This window comes from Culex pipiens, chromosome 3 (assembly GCF_016801865.2).
Source record: "Culex pipiens pallens isolate TS chromosome 3, TS_CPP_V2, whole genome shotgun sequence".
Classification (NCBI taxonomy): domain Eukaryota; kingdom Metazoa; phylum Arthropoda; class Insecta; order Diptera; family Culicidae; genus Culex; species Culex pipiens.
The window spans coordinates 19464457-19487127 of NC_068939.1; the positions used below are offsets into that span (position 1 = coordinate 19464457).

Consider the following 22671-nt stretch of genomic DNA (forward strand, 5'->3'; position numbering starts at 1 on the left):
GGCGTTCTTAACTCAATTTTGCCCAAAATGCACGTGCGACAAGATTGCACGACAACAACGGGTTGCTTTCGCTGGTCCTGGCAGTTTTGCTTGCGGCTCGCTCGAAGTGGCGGGGGAGCAGTTGTTTCGACGAGGCAAAATTGTGTTTAAAATAAATAAATCATAAATCGAGCCTGCGCTAGCTAGTGGGAGCCAACAGGCTGGCAGCAACATTTGGAGCATATGTGGCAGTTAGGCTTAGTGTTTTTTTGTTGTTTCTTTTCTATTTCGTTGGAGCCTGATTGAGCTGTTGATTGGTTTTACGATTTGTTGAAATTTAATGCTCGTTGGGACGTGACGTTCTCACAGTCTACGACTTTAATGTGGGTGTCAATGTTTGTTGAATTTTAGGAATTCACATTACACTGACCTAGAAAAAAATTACAAAAATGACTGCGAAGCCTCAACTCGAGGGGAAACATGAAGTTTTGGGTCCCCAGAAAAACGTGCATTTTGAATTTTTCAAAAATAGTAAGACAGGGCCGAATGCCATCTTTTCAGAAATTTGCAGAGTGTGCAAAAAATCTTTCACCTTCCCTTCCATCGGATGAGGAAGTAAAATGTCGGTCCCGGCCTTGGTTGTTAGGCCGTTAAGTCATTCCAGGTGTAGGAGTCGTCTCCATGCCATAAGTACAAACAACACACCAAACCAAGCCTACTCCGGTGGAATCGCTGGCGGCGGTTGGATACGCAATCCAAAGGTCGTCAGTACAAACACTGGGGTGGAAGGTTCCTTGGAGTAGAAAGAGGTTTGGGTGCTCTCCCCATTCAAGCCTTCGGACTCCTAGGTTCGAGCAGAAACTTGCAATAGAGACCACAAAAGACCTGGGGGTCGTTAAAGTGGATGGTCTGATTTTTTTTTTTTGCAAAAAATCTTTGAATAAGTTGTGATTTTTTTAAATTAATACTATTTTTTCCAAAAAATCGAAACATTGGTCCGAACAATAAACTTTACGCTCTTTTGCAATAAAAGTCTTGATTTGAAAAAAAAAAATGGATATTGTTTCGAAAATTCGAAAATATCGGTTGATTTCCCGAATGTTCCAAATTTCAACATTGTAAATCGGACCATTAGTTGCTGACATAACGTCGTTAGAAAATGGTGGGTGTTCTTTGTGAGACTTAAAAAAAAATATTTTCCTATTTTCGTATCAACAAAGTTCAAAGAAGTAAGTATAGGGAATTTTCCCATTTTTTCATAAAAATTTCTCAAATTTGGGCAAAGATGTGAACTTATTTAAAAAATAAAAAAAACTGCAACTTGACTGTAAATGGCTATAATTTGACAATGGTGCCCTTTATCAAAATTTCACTTGAGAACTTAATGATTGCGAATTTGATTTTACATCGAAAAATGAAGTTGAAAATATTTTGCGACCAATACTTCAATTTTTTGAAAATTTTTTGGTATTGGTTCAAAAATTCATAACTCGTTCAAAGATTTTTTGCCCGTTCTGAAAATTTCTGAAAAGTTGGCATGTGATGTCCGCTAAAACATATCAGAAAATAAAAATAGTATTTTTTTTGCAAATGAAGTATTAGTGACAAAAAGTGAATTTTAAAATTCTCATTTTTTTACCGTGTATCATGTTTTTCTTATCCATATCTGCAACTTTGTCGAAGATTTTTGAATTTTCATAAATCATTTTTGTCATTTTTGTTGTGTTGTGGTAGGTGCCATATTTGTGTAGAAAATTATATGGATAAACTTATTATGCAAAATGGCATCTTTGGGCATACCGAAGTTACCGAAAAATTTTCAGCCGGATTAAAAAATTAAGAAAAAAAGACCGATTCGTAGAGAATTGAGAATTCACGTGTTACTGGGGACTCCAAACTTCATGCTTCCCCTCGAGTTGAGCTTGCGCAGAAATTTTGTTGGTTAGTGTTATCAAAGAATTTTTGGTTGTTCATTGTTCATTGTTCATTGTTCATTGTTCATTGTTCATTGTTCATTGTTCATTGTTCATTGTTCATTGTTCATTGTTCATTGTTCATTGTTCATTGTTCATTGTTCATTGTTCATTGTTCATTGTTCATTGTTCATTGTTCATTGTTCATTGTTCATTTTTTCATAAAATTATTTTTTATTAGGTCCTTTTCAGTACTGGGACCTGGTTAGGACCAAGTCGGCTTTTGTAATAACATTGATCTTAAAGCTAAGAGTAATTCCAGAGGATCTTCCCATTGTTCATTGTTCATTGTTGTTGTTGATTGTTGTTTTACGATTTCCGATTATTATTTTTTGCTATATTTTGACAGATTGCATTTCGTATGGTAAAATTAAAAGTATTACTGACATTTGATATTAGTTACTATTTATTTTTGATACATTCTACTACTAAAAAAACTTATCAAAGACAAACTAAAGATGTTTCTTTTTTTTATTTTCAGAACTCGAATTGCAAGCAATTGTTGGTAAGTTTGGTAACACATTTTTTTTTTTTGTTAGTTTGTTTTCGTTTTTCCACCTAGGTAACACTATTACCACAGTTTAAAAAACCAACGTTGAGATTAAAGCTTCTTCGAAAAGTTTTTTTTAAAGAGCTTACAACAACATTGTTTTAAACTCTTCGATGATACAATAAAACTTACGAAGACAAAGTAGTAACGCCAGTGTTGCCGTTGAGTTTTGCTTTTTTTTCGACTTTGATGACGGCAGACAAAAATTAACGAATCACCATAAGTACTCCGGTGCCAACGCAAAAGTAATTATGGCAAACTTGCCCCAATTATGGTTGACACAGTACCAGTACGGAGAGGACTAAAAGGCCAACCGAAAGTGTGTCCTCGTTCGAAGCCAGGTGGCGTCGCTCGAGTGTGTACCCAAAGAAGATGCTGTGGAACTTTGAGTAACGAGCGGACGTGATTGCGTTTAAGTTGAGCCTGCCGTGAGCCCGCAGGGCGTGACGAGAGTAGAATCGGGAGGGGAGATAGAAAAAAAGTCCTCGCAAAACTGTCGTCCACGATAAGGGGAACCGTAAAAATGGAGCAGCATCGGCGATGGCGGAAGATATTTTCGAGTGAATCCACTAGCAGTGAGAATGTGGCTGGGAATTGGCCATAATTGCAAAATAAAGATTTAAATTCATAACTCTGACTATTTCTTCATTTAAAAAATTTAATTTATTTTTGATTTTTTTTTCTTTTCGTTCTCTGTGAAAAGTGATTTTTACTTCTGAGCAGCCGGTCTCGTGCGGACAGATAAGGTCAAGCAAGTGGGAAAGTGGGTCGAACTTTTTTCTGCTGCCTCCTCGTTTGCCTCGCTCAGTTAGTGCTGTAAAAGGTATTTAGCCTTCCAGAGTCCACTTTCAGCTAAGCTGAGGAGGAAAAAAATCCTGCCTCAGGAAAATTTCTGTGGACCAATCTGACGCTTGAAATGCAGCATTTGCATTGATCTATAGAGATTCGAACAAACGAAAATCTAGAAAAAAAGCCTTGGACATATTGTTTTCCAAACATGAAGAATTTGACCTTTCGACATCGATAAAGGTAAAAATGTAGAGAACTTTAAACAGCGGTAACAAAGAAAGTCAGAACTAAGCATGTCTCTCCGAAATCAGCCGATTGACCGAATTTGGATACTCGAAAATTAATTGGCAGATTTAATTTTCCTCAATTTCAATTCTATAAAAAAAAACGAATGTTGAAAGCTCAAACATGGAAATGACCTTTTTGATCTGAATTAGGGTGCTCAGAAGAAATTACCCCCTACTCAAGAAGTGGAAAACTGTTTTTTTTTGGTTATTTCAAGCATCTGTGTAAATTTTGAGCAAAATTAGTTAAGATTAGCCCATTGATATCTGAGCCCAAAGTTTTTGAAAAAACGGTTTTCATACAAATATGACTTTTTTTTAATCGCAAATAACGTTTCAGGATCGAGTTTAACTGCCTTGGTATGTTGTACAAAGTTGTAGAGCCTTAAATTTCTAATGATAATCTCACTTTTCTGAATATTTTCCCATACAAAATTCACCTCCGAGTATCAATGGGTAAATGTTGACCGATTTGGCTCATATTTGGCCCAGAGTCCTCAAATAGCTCAAGGAACAATATTCAGCTCGTGGAGCGAGGTTTTGAAAAAAAGTCCCATATTCTGGGCACCCTAATCTGCATCTATCCAAGTACTTATGCTGTATTCTTCAATTTGCTATGTTTTTTGCAATTTGAAAACGATTCGCGGCGGAAATGCTCACCAAAGCATTTTTTTTCCAAATGCTGAGAAAATTTTAACCCTGTACTGCCCAAATTTTTATTTTTTCCGTGTTCAGAAGGTCATTTTGAGCAACTTTTGCTCTACGAAAAACTTTATTTCTCTTGTTTTATTTTTAATATTTTAGTTTGCATTTATCTTACTTAGTTGATCTATGTTTTTGGAAGTATTTTGCCTATTTTACCATATTACTTTTTGCCTTTCTAATTTTTTCCCTGTTTTTAAAGTCACTTTTTCAATTATTTTTGCTTGTTTTCTACGTTTCCTGCGTAGAGGCATAGTCTGGGACACTAAAAAAATACTGCATACTTCTTTTTACTAAATATAAAGGTAATGGTAATCAAAAACGCTGCAAAAGTTGGCACCTAAAAAATGACATTTTTTTTCTAAACATTGGCACATTGGCAGTCACATAAAACAAGTCAAATTTCCAAAACCTATTTTTTTTTAAATTTTAAATATTTCTTCTTTCCAATGCTATTCAGAGATCAAAAATTGAGTGAAAAATGGATTTTTTAGATAGAAGCCCGTCTAGAGGCGGGGTTGGGTTGTAGAGGGTTTATGTTAGAATCTTGAGAAAAAATAGCTTTTCTTATTTGAGTTCGATAGTGCGTCCATCCCGGAAATTCCAGGGACAAAATTCGGGATTTTTGGTATTTTGTCCCGAGATTTTCCGAAATTGGAAAAATATAAAACTGTTGTCTGCAAATTCAGGTTTTGTTGTTGAAATAGGTAAACATCGATAAAAAAATAAAAACAAAATATTAAGCATACATCCAGAGTTTTTGTTTGAAAAGGTCCTACAAGCTTTTATGTTTTCATATGTTTATTTTGTTTATAGGACCTATTCAAACAAGGTATCAGCATTAATTTGACTTACTTGTAAAAAACTGTAACTTGTAAAAAAAATACCGATCAGTAAACTGGCTAGCGCTCTAAATATTTTGTACCAAATTATATATGTTTTTGGAAAGACTACGTATATTTATGATTATAAATTTAAATAATAATATCATTTTAAATTATTTTTCATGAAACATTTTTGGCAAATCAAGACAAATGTATCGAATGAACACAGCTGTTTTAATATTTTTTTATTGCGCTGAATATTTTAATTATTTAGATTGATTTTGGTTAAAACAGGAACAGAGCAAAACAATTAGTACATACAACGATCTCCAAATGAACTGCTCTCAAATCTCCTGTACCTAATAAGACTGTAGTCCCGATTTTCCCAAGTTGGCGGTAATGACCTTAAGACAACTTGATTAATATTTTGTATATACATCATGAATGGCTAAACTTATCCAAAATTTTACTGGTAAAATTTTATTTGTTGTATTTTTATTTGTTATTTTAGACATTTAAAAAGAGGCTTTTCTAGTCATGACAGATAAAAAATATGTTTTTATAAGAGACTTATTTAATTTGAAACACATTAGAATACAAAATAAGAAACCAAAGCTCAACAAAAATAAAAAAAATCTTTCAAGCAAGGATGCCAGATGCACAGATTTGTCTGTGTTTCACAGACATTTGGGCTTGTGTCAGTCATTTTTTGAGGTACACAGACTTTTAAAAAACTTCATTGAATTTATAATTTGTAAAAATTTTAACCGAAACTTATTTAGTTAGTTCTCAAATGCTTAAAACGCAATTTCTGATGGATTTCAATGACTGTAAATTGATATATTTGAATTTTAGAAAAGTGCACAGACATACACAGACTTTTTTACAGACATTTAAAAAAAACCATCTGGCATCCCTGCCTTCAAGCTACCTAAAAACTGATATCCTTGTTCAGGTTGAAGTGTAGATTGCCAGCAATGAATAGTATTGAGCTTATTCTATGATTTTAAGCTTGAAAAACATGCAAATATAATGAAAAAATAGATTTTAATACTGTTTTAAAATTTTCCTGGGATCCCGGGAATTCCCGGGATTTCAAAAATATTTTTCCCGTTTCCCGGGAAATTCAAAACCCGGGAAAATTGGACGCCCTAGAGTCCTATTATACCTTTAATTTTGAAGCGCTTGATAACACCAAAATAATGTTTGATTTTCAATGCCTAAAAATGAATCTCTTGAGAAATTGTTGGCTTTTTCATAAAATTTATTTCGAAATTTTAGAATCCAAAATTGATAAAAAAATAATATCCAAATTCATTTAAAAAAAAATGTGCTAAAAAATTAAATGTTTCATTTCATATCATTAAAGTCAATCAAAAAATTTCATAAATATCCCGAGTTGAATACTGAGAGCTGATTTTGGAAATAATTGGCTTAAAATGGCTGAATGTTTTTGTATTCAAGGGGTTAATTTAATGTAGAAAATCACAAAATGTCATATTACAGAAAATTCATAAAAAATCACAAAAAAGATGATTTATAATCACTCCTTAAATTTGATGAATATATTTCATGATTGAAATTAGAAAAAGATGGTTTAAATTTGAAATTTTGGCCGTGCGCAAAGGTAACTGTCGAACTTTGTGAGCGTTTTTCTCTAAACACCGAATTGATTTATTGGTGCCACGATATCTCGAGATGTGATGGACCAAATTTGTTGAAATTTGAGGTGAAGACTCCTAAGACATATTCCGTGTGCATGACGAAGTCCGATTTTTAAAACTGCTTTTTTTAATGCAAAAATCAAAACTGACGTTTTGAATATGAAAAACACAGCCATATTTTTATCTTTATATTTTTTCAAAATCAACATTTAGAAAATCGGCTTTTCCACGCACACAAGATCGATTAAACAAATCTTCACCCAAATTTTGAGCCGATTTGGTCGAGGCAGTGTTGAGATATCGTGGCAACCTTTTTTTTTTTTTGATCTGCTACAAGTAAATGTCTGCAATTTTGTTTTTTTCAAAGTTTTTTTAGTTAAAAATGCATATTTTTATGCCCTGGAAACAGATTAAAAAAAAGTTCAATTGTGTGCTCATACCAACCACTGACATTTTTCCGCTATACATGTATATAAAATTTTAATGGAGAATTAGGGCGGTTCGTCTTTCTTGCATACAATTCAAAAGTTGCATGCAATATTTGGAATAAGCGAACAGCACTAATTTTATTTGAAAACTTTGGAGAAAACCCGTTCAGCCCTGTCTAACTATTTTTATAAAATTCAAAGTGCATGTGTTTCTGAGGACCTCAAACTTCATGATTCCCCTCGACTTGAGCCTGCGCTGAATTTTTGTTGGCCGGTGTAATCTACGAATATTCGCAACAAAAATGAAAGCTACAGCTTTTAATATCGCATTATTGGTTCGTTCAAAAAGCTTGCTGCAGAATCAGTACATTTTAATGAATAAACGGCATAGATTATCCTTGAAAAAGCCTCATGCAAAATTTTCGAATATAATGTATCCCCTCAGTTCATCCTGATCCGTAATAAATTTCCCTAATGATTTCAACAAAAAAAATACTCCTTACTCCACCGAATGAAACCATAACGAATGCCTTTCCTGCAAAAGTTTGCAAAAACAAAACAAAAAATAACAATATCACAAAGAAAAATATGAAACAAAAACGCAAACAACTCTGCCGGATCGGGCCCTCGTACAAAAATCGCACTGCGCGCGGGGTTGGCTGGAACCTTTATTTTTTTTTTTATTTCCCGGCCGAAAACTTTATAAATCCAAACGAATGGCCCCGGAAAAATTGCCTTTGTGTGCCACCGAAGGATCTCGGGCCGGCCCTGAAAGACGCGTTATCCCGTCGCTGCTGCTGTTGCGATACGATGCCCGAAAGCTACTTATTTTCAATGAAAAGGAAAGCGGGGGAGACAAAAAAAATCAACCAAAATTGTGACGGCCGCTGAAAAAAAAGGATTCCTTTTATGTTGGCTGTTTTTTTTTTCCATTTCCTGATTCGCACTGCTGCTGCCTCCCTCGAAAAGCAATTAAAAATCGTTTAACTAAATGAGTTTCGGATTAAAAACGTGTGCGGGCAGGCTGAAAAATTATGATATTTTTTTAGGCAAAATTGTTGGTTGTTGTGACGTTTATTTTATTATCTTATGAATCTTGTTATCTTTGTGAAATATATTGTTTTGTTAAAAGTCACGTAGGTTAAGTTCATGAACAATTTTATCTGGCACTTTCTCGATTAAACAAGCTACTTTCCCCAAAAATAATAAATTTCAACTCTTTTCTACACCATGACCATCGGTAGATCGGTTGGTCAAAATAGCGGTAACAACATTGAATTGAATTGAAAAAATGCACATCACATTCTTTCAAAAAATTGTTCCGAAATAGTTTTGCGTCTTAAATATTGTTTCAAGTTTTCTATCCTTGTTAAATGTCTCTTTCATGTTCACAATAGATCTTATGATAAATCTGACTTCAAAATTATAGCTGTTTATATAAAAAAAATCGTTCGCATTTATTTATATTTTTAAAGATAAACTCCCTCTTACCTCCACCCCCTACTTAAAAAGTTTCCAACAATCTGGGAGCAAGTTTTTATTCAGAATACCTATTTTTCAAGAACAAAGAAGTGAATTTTAAGAAAAACTTTCAATTCAGGCTCACATCAGTAGTTTTGTTCGACTCTGGACTGTATTTTGCTTTTTTGAAGTGGTTTCGGTTAGACCAGGTTCAGAGAAACAACATGTAATCATTCATTACCAAATTTTAAGATTTTAAGTGCTCTTAAATGTGCTGTCCCTATTCTGACTGTATTCCCAACTTGCTCGAGTGGACGGTACCGATTTTATATGACCAGCCTCCAAAGTTGCATAAGATATCTTCTTTTGACATAGCGAATGCATGGACACAGTTTTATCCAAATAAAAAAAAATATGAATTTGAAGAAAAGACGATTTTCAAAATCGTAGAAAATCACTTTGCTCTAGAGAATGAGTTTAGTTAAGATTTTTTCTAAAAAAACAGTGATTTTTTGAAAGTACCGTACATTCCCTCGAAAAAAAAACTTATTTGAAATTTGGAATTAAAAAGTACTTTTGTGAATGGTCGATAAAATGTACCGTTTCGAGTTAATGCCATTGCTAATTTTAATATTTTCAAAATCACGTTTTTCACGCCTCACGACTTTGAATCATAATCTGAAAATATGTTTTCAAAAGATTTAGAAAACTTTATACGAATATCTTCTTCTCAACATTAAAAATCGTTTAAAGGAGAAATTGAGGAGTTTTTTTACTTTTCAAGCATTTGTTTTTCAAAGTGGAGCAATTCTCTGAGATTTCGGTCATTCGATTTTTTGTATTTTTTTATCCGGCTGAAACTTTTTTGGTGCCTTCGGTATGCCCAAAGAAGCCATTTTGCATCATTAGATTGTCCATATAATTTTCCATACAAATTTGGCAGCTGTCCATACAAAAATGATATGTGAAAATTCAAAAATCTATATCTTTTGAAGGAATTTTTTGATCGATTTGGTGTCTTCGGCAAAGTTGTAGGTATGGATATGGACTACACTGAAAAAAAATGATACACGGTAAAAAAAAATTTGGTGATTTTTAATTTAACTTTTTGTCACTATAACTTGATTTGCAAAAAAACACTATTTTTTTTTTCATTTTTTGATATGTTTTAGAGGACATAAAATGCCAACTTTTCTGAAATTTCCAGAATGGGCAAAAAATCTTTGACCGAGTTATGATTTTTTGAATCAATACAGATTTTTTCAAAAAATCGAAATATTGGTCGCAAAAATTTTTCAACTTCATTTTTCGATGTAAAATCGAATTTGCAATCAAAATGTACTTTTGTGAATTTTTGATAAAGTGCACCGTTTTCAAGTTATAGCCATTTTTATGTAACTTTTTTCAAAATATTCGCAGTTTTTCATTTTTTTTTAAAAGTGCCCATGTTTGCCCATTGTTGAAAAAAATATTTTTGAACAGCTGAGAAAATTCTCTATATTTTGTTTTTCTGGACTTTGTTGATACGACCCTTAGTTGCTGAGATATTGCCATGCAAAGGTTAAAAACAGGAAAATTGATGTTTTCTAAGTCTCACCCAAACAACCATTATTTTCTAATGTCGATATCTCAGCAACTATAGGTCTGATTTACATTGTTAAAACATGAAACGTTCGTGAAATTTTCCGATCTTTTCGAAAAAAATATTTTCAAAAATTTAAAATCAAGACTAACACTTCAAAAGGGCCAAACATTCAATATTACGCCCATTTGAAATGTTAGTGATTTGAAATTTTTGAAAATATTTTTTTCGAAAAGATCGGAAAATTTCACGAATGTTTCATGTTTTAACATTGTAAATCGGACCTATAGTTGCTGAGATATCGACATTAGAAAATGGTGGATTGTTTGGGTGAGACTAAGAAAACATCAATTTTCCTGTTTTTTAACCTTTGCAAGGCAATATCTCAGCAACAAAGGGTCGTATCAACAAAGTCCGAAATAGCAAAATATAGAGAATTTTCTCAGCTTTTCAAAATATTTTTTAATTGTTGGCAAACCTGGGCATTATTTTTAAAAAATGAAAAACTGCGACTATTTTTAAAAAAGTTACCTGAAAATGGTTATAACTTGAAAACGGTGCACTTTATCAAAAATTCACAAAAGTACTTTTTGATTGCAAATTCGATTTTACATCGAAAAATGAAGTTGAAAAATTTTTGCGACCAATATTTCGATTTTTTGAAAAAATCTGTATTGATTCAAAAAACCATAACTCGGTCAAAGATTTTTTTGCCCATTCTGGAAATTTCTGAAAAGTTGGCATTTTATGTCCTCTAAAACATATCAAAAAATGAAAAAAAATAAAAATAGTGTTTTTTTGCAAATCAAGTTTTAGTGACAAAAAGTTAATTAAAAAATCACCAAATTTTTTTTACCGTGTATCATTTTTTTTCAGTGTAGTCCATATCCATACCTACAACTTTGCCGAAGACACCAAATCGATCAAAAAATTCCTTCAAAAGATATAGATTTTTGAATTTTCACATATCATTTTTGTATGGACAGCTGCCAAATTTGTATGGAAAATTATATGGACAAACTAATGATGCAAAATGGCTTCTTTGGGCATACCGAAGGCACCAAAAATGTTTAAGCCGGATTAAAAAATACAAAAATCAAAATTAAAGAAAAAAGACCGATTCCGTAGAGAACTGCTTAGGAAATTTCTGATCAATTTGGTGTCTTCGACAAAGTTGTAGGTATTGATGAGGGCTATTCATAAAAAAGGTACACCGAAAAAAATCTTAACGACAAAAACTCAATTTCCCAAAATATTTTTTGAGCCAAAGAGCTGTATGGTCAAACATTTCGGCACCGAGTTATGAATGCTTGAAAAATAGTGATTTTTGGAGCAAAAATATATTTTTTTGCAATCCCGCTGTGAGACTGTCAACTTTTTCTGTCCTTCTGGAGAAACGAAACGGACCACTTTTAAGCACCAAAAATAACAGATTTGAAAATCAATACCTTTCAATGTCAGTGCCGAAAAGTCCTACTTTTCAGCACTGAAATGGGTGCTGAAAAGTTGAACTTTTCATTACTTGTATCGAAAAGTAACATTTTTCAATATTGTTTTGTTTTGAACGGTGAACTTACTTAACAAATGAATGTTTGACATAATATTCCATTCAAAAAGTTTTTTTCGGAATTGCAAAAAAATGTTGTAAGCAACTTGTTGCAAAACTCGATTTTTGCAGCGCTCATCGTATTTATATAACTCGGTAAAACCTCGTTGTATAAATGTACGACTCGTGCTGAAAAAATCATGTTTTCTTAACTCGTTACATACACAACTATTTTGACCTCATTTTTATGTTTATTTCATTTGAAATCAAAAAGAACATTACAGACTGTTTGATAAAGTGCCTCGTTATCATGATATAGCCACCGAAAGTTTGATTTCAGTGAAATTGTTGGGTCATTTGCGCCAACTGGCACACCACTCGAAATGCACTTTCTCTGATCTAGCTCAAATTTGCAGGAGCTATTGATGCTATCAAAACCTGTACAAATTCTGATTTTGAACCAAAATGGACCACCCCTTGTTTTTGAAGCATTGTTTCAAAGTTGTGCGATTTTCGTCATTTAAAAAAAACTCTTTTTACAAATGACCGTATCTCGAAAACAAAAAAAAACTAGAGCAAAACTTGACAGATACTTTTAAAGGAAATTGGATGCTGAATTGAATGGCGTCATCAGAAAAATCTGCAACTGCAAGCTTAAAAATCGATATCGACCAACATTCAGAAAAAAAACTTATCTGAAATCGTCTGGGGAACACGATGGTGAAGTTTGTTTCAAAATTCAATCGAATGTATATTGAGAAAATCGGGTGTAAGTTTTCGATTGCTAAAAATGCAAAAAAGTTTGATATGGCCATTTATAAAATAGGTATTTTGAAAAAAATACGAAAATCGCAATACTTTGGAGCGATACCAGCAAAGAATGGGTGGTCCTATTTGGTTCTAAATCGGAATTCTTACATGTTTTTTATAGTATATCAATATCTTCATCAAATTTGAGCTTAATCGATTTGGATTCCGAATTTGTACTTTTTGTGTACAGTTGAGGCGAAATGGCCCAATTGCAATTTTTCGATTTTCAAAAATAGTGACCATGAGTGATCATTTCTAAAAACATTTTTTATCAAGGTTCAGAAAGTTTGCTATAAATTGTCCAATAAATTTAAGATTTGACCTCCGGTTGCTGAGTTACAGCGACCTAAAAAAACAAATAGGAAAATTGAAGTTTTCTTAGTCAAACCCAAACAACCTTCTATTTTTAATGCCGATGGAACATAGTGTATTATTTCTTCTTTTTGGAAAAGTTTAAATTTTGCATCATTATATGAGGTAATGTTTTGTAATAAAACAGATTTTTCTTCTACCAGCCTTTCACAATATTTACTTACAAAAAAAAGTATGTGTTTTCACTAGTATTTTCGATCAAAAGTTGTGCTCTCTGATTTATTTTTCGTTAGAAAGCACTTCATCCCAGGAGCCTTTACCACCCCATTCCGTGAAACATTCTTTCTCGTTCTGAATTCCTTCGTATGGTTTTATGGGGGTTGAAATGTTGGAAAATGAAAACATATGAATCCGCCTTTTTCGTTCTCCTAACCGAGCGTGGAAAACATTTCACACGATGAAACCATTCTCACGCATATAAACACACACACACACACATACACTGATTGTTGTTGGCAAAACTACCCCTTAACTGTGTTTCGCGTTCGCCGGAGAGGTTCACAAAATTCAGCAACAAACAACCACCAAAATGGGAGTTGGAGTTGGACGCGATTCGAAGCACAACGAGTGAGAAAATTAAAATTTGTGGCAAGCAAACTTTTCCACGCAACCACAGCCAATTCACACGGAAAACGGCTGAGCGTATTTTGCAACATAGAGCAAACAGCTGACGTTACGTGGAAATCGAGAACCTCGTTGTCGAGTTACACTAAACTGCTGCTCGTTCACTTCAAAATCCAACCCGAAACTCAACCCTGAAAGGGCGAGTCGAAAAACTTTTCAATTGAATTCCGGGTGGAAATTAAATTATCCGAAATCTCGAACACAGTACGGAAGATGACAGTTGAAATGAAAAAAAAAGAACAAACCGTCGAAACTGTCAGAGGAACTTGCGGCAAATGGGCAAGTTCATCGATGCTCAACTTGTGATTTTGTGAACGAATCTTTGGTGACCTGCTGGCACAAAGGTTGTGGCGAAAATTCGCCGAGATTGGCAAGTTTTCCTGCCAGTTGGTGAACTTTGCTTGAATTTCGAAGATTTCCTACTCGTTTAGCTCTAACTTTGGTACGTGTTGAAGTTGCTCTTGGAGCTCAACGTGGGTTTGTTTGACTTTTGAGTCTTGAGGGGAAGTCTGTAACAAGATTTTTAAATTTGATTTGTTGGAGATATTTGAAGGGATGGAATTGATAAACAAAGTTGTTTTTTTTTGTTTTTTTTTGTTTTAGGTATTTTTTTCGGGAAAAGTTGCCCGACCCCACTTCGATTTGCGTGGAACTTCATCCTAGGGGGTAGCTTTGGTCCCTGATCACAAATCCGAAGTACATTTTTTGTATATCTCGTGATGGAGGGGCGGTACGATCCCTTCCATTTTTGAACATTCGAAAAAAGACATATTTTTCATTAATGTACAGCCTGAAATGGTGTTGTTTTTTGTTTTTTGTTTTTTGTTTTTTGTTTTTTGTTTTTTGTTTTTTGTTTTTTGTTTTTTGTTTTTTGTTTTTTGTTTTTTGTTTTTTGTTTTTTGTTTTTTGTTTTTTGTTTCTTGTTTTTTGTTTTTTGTTTTTTGTTTTTTGTTTTTTGTTTTTTGTTTTTTGTTTTTTGTTTTTTGTTTTTTGTTTTTTGTTTTTTGTTTTTTGTTTTTTGTTTTTTGTTTTTTGTTTTTTGTTTTTTGTTTTTTGTTTTTTGTTTTTTGTTTTTTGTTTTTTGTTTTTTGTTTTTTGTTTTTTGTTTTTTGTTTTTTGTTTTTTGTTTTTTGTTTTTTGTTTTTTGTTTTTTGTTTTTGTTTTTTGTTTTTTGTTTTTTGTTTTTTGTTTTTTGTTTTTTGTTTTTTGTTTTTTGTTTTTTGTTTTTTGTTTTTTGTTTTTTGTTTTTTGTTTTTTGTTTTTTGTTTTTTGTTTTTTGTTTTTTGTTTTTTGTTTTTTGTTTTTTGTTTTTTGTTTTTTGTTTTTTGTTTTTTGTTTTTTGTTTTTTGTTTTTTGTTTTTTGTTTTTTGTTTTTGTTTTTTGTTTTTTGTTTTTTGTTTTTTGTTTTTTGTTTTTTGTTTTTTGTTTTTTGTTTTTTGTTTTTTGTTTTTTGTTTTTTGTTTTTTGTTTTTTGTTTTTTGTTTTTTGTTTTTTGTTTTTTGTTTTTTGTTTTTTGTTTTTTGTTTTTTGTTTTTTGTTTTTTGTTTTTTGTTTTTTGTTTTTTGTTTTTTGTTTTTTGTTTTTTGTTTTTTGTTTTTTGTTTTTTGTTTTTTGTTTTTTGTTTTTTGTTTTTTGTTTTTTGTTTTTTGTTTTTTGTTTTTTGTTTTTTGTTTTTTGTTTTTTGTTTTTTGTTTTTTGTTTTTTGTTTTTTGTTTTTTGTTTTTTGTTTTTTGTTTTTTGTTTTTTGTTTTTTGTTTTTTGTTTTTTGTTTTTTGTTTTTTGTTTTTTGTTTTTTGTTTTTTGTTTTTTGTTTTTTGTTTTTTGTTTTTTGTTTTTTGTTTTTTGTTTTTTGTTTTTTGTTTTTTGTTTTTTGTTTTTTGTTTTTTGTTTTTTGTTTTTTGTTTTTTGTTTTTTGTTTTTTTGTTTTTTGTTTTTTGTTTTTTGTTTTTTGTTTTTTGTTTTTTGTTTTTTGTTTTTTGTTTTTTGTTTTTTGTTTTTTGTTTTTTGTTTTTTGTTTTTTGTTTTTTGTTTTTTGTTTTTTGTTTTTTGTTTTTTGTTTTTTGTTTTTTGTTTTTTGTTTTTTGTTTTTTGTTTTTTGTTTTTTGTTTTTTGTTTTTTGTTTTTTGTTTTTTGTTTTTTGTTTTTTGTTTTTTGTTTTTTGTTTTTTGTTTTGTGTTTTTGGTTTTTTGTTTTTTGTTTTTTGTTTTTTGTTTTTTGTTTTTTGTTTTTTGTTTTTTGTTTTTTGTTTTTTGTTTTTTGTTTTTTGTTTTTTGTTTTTTGTTTTTGTTTTTTGTTTTTTGTTTTTTGTTTTTTGTTTTTTGTTTTTTGTTTTTTGTTTTTTGTTTTTTGTTTTTTGTTTTTTGTTTTTTGTTTTTTGTTTTTTGTTTTTTGTTTTTTGTTTTTTTGTTTTTTGTTTTTTGTTTTTTGTTTTTTGTTTTTTGTTTTTTGTTTTTTGTTTTTTGTTTTTTGTTTTTTGTTTTTTGTTTTTTGTTTTTTGTTTTTTGTTTTTTGTTTTTTGTTTTTTGTTTTTTGTTTTTTGTTTTTTGTTTTTTTGTTTTTTGTTTTTTGTTTTTTGTTTTTTGTTTTTTGTTTTTTGTTTTTTGTTTTTTGTTTTTTGTTTTTTGTTTTTTGTTTTTTGTTTTTTGTTTTTTGTTTTTTGTTTTTTGTTTTTTGTTTTTTGTTTTTTGTTTTTTGTTTTTTGTTTTTTGTTTTTTGTTTTTTGTTTTTTGTTTTTTGTTTTTTGTTTTTTGTTTTTTGTTTTTTGTTTTTTGTTTTTTGTTTTTTGTTTTTTGTTTTTTGTTTTTTGTTTTTTGTTTTTTGTTTTTTGTTTTTTGTTTTTTGTTTTTTGTTTTTTGTTTTTTGTTTTTTGTTTTTTTGTTTTTTGTTTTTTGTTTTTTGTTTTTTGTTTTTTGTTTTTTGTTTTTTGTTTTTTGTTTTTTGTTTTTTGTTTTTTGTTTTTTGTTTTTTGTTTTTTGTTTTTTGTTTTTTGTTTTTTGTTTTTTGTTTTTTGTTTTTTGTTTTTTGTTTTTTGTTTTTTGTTTTTTGTTTTTTGTTTTTTGTTTTTTGTTTTTTGTTTTTTGTTTTTTGTTTTTTGTTTTTTGTTTTTTGTTTTTTGTTTTTTGTTTTTTGTTTTTTGTTTTTTGTTTTTTGTTTTTTGTTTTTTGTTTTTTGTTTTTTGTTTTTGTTTTTTGTTTTTTGTTTTTTGTTTTTTGTTTTTTGTTTTTTGTTTTTTGTTTTTTGTTTTTTGTTTTTTGTTTTTTGTTTTTTGTTTTTTTGTTTTTTGTTTTTTGTTTTTTGTTTTTTGTTTTTTGTTTTTTGTTTTTTGTTTTTTGTTTTTTGTTTTTTGTTTTTTGTTTTTTGTTTTTTGTTTTTTGTTTTTTGTTTTTTGTTTTTTGTTTTTTGTTTTTTGTTTTTTGTTTTTTGTTTTTTGTTTTTGTTTTTTGTTTTTTGTTTTTTGTTTTTTGTTTTTTGTTTTTTGTTTTTTGTTTTTTGTTTTTTTGTTTTTTGTTTTTTGTTTTTTGTTTTTTGTTTTTTGTTTTTTGTTTTTTGTTTTTTGTTTTTTGTTTTTTGTTTTTTGTTTTTTGTTTTTTGTTTTTTGTTTTTTGTTTTTTGTTTTTTGTTTTTTGTTTTTTGTTTTTTGTTTTTTGTTTTTTGTTTTTTGTTTTTTGTTTTTTGTTTTTTGTTTTTTGTTTTTTGTTTTTTGTTTTTTGTTTTTTGTTTTTTGTTTTTTGTTTTTTGTTTTTTGTTTTTTGTTTTTTGTTTTTTGTTTTTTGTTTTTTGTTTTTTGTTTTTTGTTTTTTGTTTTTTGTTTTTTGTTTTTTGTTTTTTGTTTTTTGTTTTTTGTTTTTTGTTTTTTGTTTTTTGTTTTTTGTTTTTTGTTTTTTGTTTTTTGTTTTTTGTTTTTTGTTTTTTGTTTTTTGTTTTATTCCAATCATCTTGAAATTTTCTTTGACATTCAGAAAGTTGGTCGCTCCACGTTCAGCTTGAAGGTCGCAAAATTTCACCCCACTTAAAGCCATCGATCCAAAGTCAAAGCCCTTAAAAAAATCAAGTCCGGTCACGGTTCACGCACGAACCGTACATAAAACGGACAGGTAATAAATTTGATCCACAACGGTCACATTGCCCGTGACGATGTGATGGCCGTCCGGTCGAGTTCCCATCAAGACGGTCCCAGGGTCGAGAATAAATCAAATTTTTGCGGTGTGTTGTTTTCCTTTAATTTGCCAGATCCACCCGCAAACACACACGCACACAAAAGCACTTTAGTTTATAGACGCTTTTTCTGATTTTTTTGTTATTATGATGATTCTGACCCATTAATTCCAGTGGCCAAGAGTGTTCATGTTTGCCATGAAGCTACCTGTTTTGATTTAATTAGAAAATTGCTGTTATTGTTGAATTACCTGACAGATACATGAGAACAAAGATTATGACCAGGGTTTAAATTTTTAAGCAGGTGTTTTGTTGAAAATGTTATGCAAAATTACACAACTTATTCTTACCACTAAAAGCACAACTAACGAATCAGGATTTTGTGCTTTATCGAATCCAAACATTCCGGCAACATTTTGAAGGATCGGTTTTGACACACACACACACACGAGCACACAAAAATCAGTGTTGCTCACACAACCGTTCCGGGCATGATGCGGGCCTTGACGTGGGTCAAATATGCTTTGCCTTTTTGAAGGTATTCATTCCGTCCCTTTTGGTTTTCAAGAGAATATCCGGACGGACCTCACGCGATGTAGCCTTGTTCGATGGTCAGTTCGCCAGTTTTGGTTCATTAACTTTATTGAAACGAGCAATGGAGCAAAACTTCCGGGCTCTTGGAAGCGTCGAAAATCATAGGTGAGTATGATTAGGGTGGTTCAAACATGACAGAGATTGAAACTCAGCAATCCTTGGATGTAAACAACCAGTCCCACACTCAATGTGAACTATCACTAAAGCGAGTAGGCTGTTAGTTTATAAACAAGGCTTCGCCCTTTTGAAAAGTTACTACGGATTTGGTCTTGATAACAAAACCAACAGAAATGGTTAATATGACGCCATCAATTTTCTGAAAAAAGTGTTGTGTTCCCAAAGTCGCACTTAAATCCCGAACGAAAGGAAAGCGAGAAAACCGGCAAAACGTGAAAATAATTTAAATTACACTTAATTCACATAATAATAAGTACTCTCGCTCTAGCGTGAATAAACCTCTTCTGGAGCGCGTTTCGCGTTATTCTGCGATGTTTGTTTGTGTTTTTTTTTCTCTGCACTTCCCCAACGCGCTTCTCATATCGTATTCCGCGCACATTTCGCCAAATTGGTCTGGGGACCAGGACCGCAAAATCACCAAAGTAAGATTGTGAAGTAGAAGAAGTAAAAGAAGAAAAAAGAAAGAAAGCAACGGTACCACATAATTTGCCACAATGCACAAAGCCTGGTGGGATTAATGAATTACATAAATTGTGGCACGTGAACGGGATGCCGCAGCAAGACTTGAGGATGGTTTATTTTACCTGTAAAGTTTACTTGGTACGAAGAAAAACGCCTTCTTCGGCGAATGGCTCAAACCACAAATAATTGAATAAGGCTCAGAAAAATTTGTGGTGCGCTAAGTTATGAGCCTTATCTGGAAGTGGCACGGAAATTTCTCATAATTATGCGGCTTAGCAACAACGTTGCAAATGTGTTGCGGAAGCGATTTTTATTCTATTTTCGGTTTGAAATTTTCACACTTGACAGTTGTCATTTATCAATTTAAAGGACGAGAAAGTATTTCAGTAGGATTCCCAATGTACTTTAATGATCAAAACACCTTCTCAATGACATTTGAAATTGAAACCAAGTAATAAATCGCTCAGTCAGCAAGCATATTTTTACCAAATGTTTTGCAATTTAAGGAAAATTCTCCTGAATTTATCAAAAAAGGTCGTAAGACATAGGGGTCATGCATAAACCACGTGGCCTTTTTTTCGAGAATGTTTGACCCCCTCCTCCCCCCTCATGGTTTTTCGTGGTTTCACGCCAACCCCCCCCCCCCCCTATATGTCCACGTGGCTTTTTCCTCCCAGGTGAAAAATCTGAAAAAAACAACTTAGTACCAAATTAGTTACCAAATACGTTAACATTCGCTGTAAACGATTTTGTAGCGAAATGAAAACAGATTTCTTTCCGTGTATAGATTTCAAAATTGTTTATCCACAAATGATATACCATCAGTGGTGATGACTTAGGGTCAAAAACCGATATTATTGCTGTTATTTTAACACATTAAAACATTAAAATTATATCGAAATAAATAATGTTGGGGAATGTTCCTCAATGATTTACTAACATTTTCCCAGATTTTGGCTAAGTATAATCACACCGTTCATAAATGTCAATCGTTTTAAAATTTACCCAATCTCACCACTTAAAGGGGATGACATTGCGGCAAATAGAACAAAAAAATTTTTGTATGTGCTGTAAAACCAAAAAAAATCAAATTATTCGCTCTACAGCATTGCCTTGGCGTTCTCGATTGCGAGATTCCTACTCGAAACTAGGTGTCCGAAGGCTTGATTGTTGAGACAATTGCAAACCTCTTTTTACACCTAAGCTTCCATCCACCCCGGGATTCAAACTGACGACCTTTGGATTGTTAGTCCAACTGCCTACCAGCGACTCCACCGAGGCAGGACCCAGGGAGACGACTCCTACACCTGGATTGAGCTAACGACCTAACCTTCTAGGTTAGACCGGGGCCAACATTTACTTCCCCGTCCGACGGAAGGCGTGGTCAGACAAATCTCGTCTCGAAAAATGCCACCGGGACCGTCTGGGATCGAACCCATGCCGACTGGGTGAGAAGCTGTAAAACCATTAAAACCAAATTAATAGTACATTAAAAAAAAACAGAAATTCTCTTAAAAGTGTGAAAAAATATAACATAACAAAGTTTCAGGTAAATAATAACAATTTATTGAAATGGTACAGCCCGAGCAGACGGAAATAACTTGGGAATAACATTTTTTGATATTTGAAAATACTAGGCAAATAACATTTTATGTTATTTATAACAAGTTTTGTTATTCCCCGTTATGATTTTATTGTTATTGGATTGTAATTTCAATAACAGACTAAAAACATTTTAAGTTATTTTTCGAACAAATCTTTGTTATTATTTTTTGTTATTTTAACAACTAATCCGATCATTCCAATAACAGTTGGAGGTATTCTTCCATAACAAAAAATGTTATTCCCGAGTTGTTTTGGCTTTCAAAAAATATCAGACCAATAACAAATTTTGTTATGATAACATAAACTGTTATTGAACCCTTATGCAGAAATGGATTTTTCAAGAAAATTCCATAACATTTTTTGTTATTTTAACAGTATTTGTTATTGAATCCACTGAGCTTCTATCGGATGGTGAAGTAAAACGTCGGTCCCGGTTTCTCCTGTCTCGTCAGAGGCGCTGGAGCAAAAATCCCACGTTAGAGGAAGGCCATGCCCCGGGGGGCGTAGTGCCAATAGTTTCGTTTCGTTTTCGTTATTGAAATGGCATGAATTTCGTTATTACCGTCTGCCCGGGAGAAAGTAAAAAAAAAACTCTCAACAAAACAAGCAATTTAGTAAATTATATGTATTCAAAATTATGCAGTGCAATCAATTGCATAAACAGCATTCATGATTTAATTGAAATGCGCTTTTAAATATTTTAATAAAATCAAAATTATTAAAAATTATTTTTTTTTAAATCAGTAATGATTTAAAAATTTATAACTCAAACCAAGAATTTATGCCCGTTCTTGAAATTTCTGAAACGTTGGCAAATTAAACAAATATAAAAATAGTGTTTTTTGCAAATCATGTTTTAGTGACAAAAAGTGAAATTAAAAATTAGCAAAATAAATTACCATATATCATTTTTTCAGTGTAGTCCTTATCCATATCTACAACTTTGCCGAAGACACCAAATCGAAAAAAAAAATTCCTTCAAAAGATAAAGATTTTTTAATTTTCATATTTCATTAGCTGCCAAATTTGTATGGAAAATTATATGGACAAACTAATGAATATATACAAAAAATGAAAATACTAAAAATATATACAAAAAATTATTAAATATAAGTTATTTTTCCAATCTTTTCAATATCTTTGAAAATATTTACACTGGGACGCCCAACGTATGTCCAATATACACGGATGCCCAAGTCTCCCTAAAACGTTGGATTGGTAATTTCAACTCGCAGGTTTTCGGGCTTGTCTTCGTGGAATTTCGGGCCATTTTTTTTACCAGGGCAAACAAAAGTTGGAACGTCGTTTTTGATCGCATAAATTACAGATCTGATCAAATCGAGTTTGCAAAGTATTAGGATCATCTAGACATCCTTATAATTCACTCAAAAAAATTGTCCCGGTTGGTTGAGTTATGCCCGAGAACCAGCGAGTTGATAATACCGTTCCATCTTTTTTAAGGAGTTTATTTATGTTGATCTTTAACGGCATTGCATTGAAATTTATTTCACAAATTGATATCGGCATTTTAAAATTAAGTTAAATTATTTTAATATGTCTATATATTTGAGTGGTTTTATCTCAAATATGAAGTTGTAGGTATAGTATATTTTCTCAGCTTAAAGAAACACTAATATTTTCAGGAAAGGGTACCTTTGGCCCCTATTTTTTAATCTTTAAATTAATTAAGAAACAAAAACAATGTTTGCTTAAAGCTCGTTTTTTCTTAAAATCTAAAATGTTTGCTCATGTTTCTCTTTGGCTCAAAAGATGGTCCCTATCAACATTAAAAAAAAAACTAAAAAAAATACCTGCAACTTTGTCGAAGGATAGTACTACGTGTTTTTTATGAAATGTTTTGTAATATAACAATCCGAACACAAGGGAGGAAAGGAATACCTTTTAGACAAAAATTTTCATCCAATTTTTTGGTGAATCTTAAAGTATGTATCGTTCGTTTTTTCGTGACTGGTTATTTTTTGATGTTAAATGAGATACAAGATATCTTGAGTTTGAAGAAGAAGATTCTTCGATCACTTATAGGACCAATAATCACCGATGTTGATCTAAGATGTTGAAAATATTTTTTT

General features: G+C 31.4%; 1 protein-coding gene across 1 annotated transcript in view; it reads left to right on the forward strand.

Moving 5' to 3' along the window:
- The first annotated feature begins 2733 nt into the window (after positions 1-2733).
- Positions 2734-22671, forward strand: part of LOC120412866 (60S ribosomal protein L28) — a 510937-nt gene continuing 490999 nt past the window's right edge. Inside the window, exon 1 of the mRNA XM_052710467.1 lies at positions 2734-2746. The gene's annotated coding sequence lies outside the window, so the exon portion shown is untranslated. The remainder of the gene's footprint in view (positions 2747-22671) is intronic.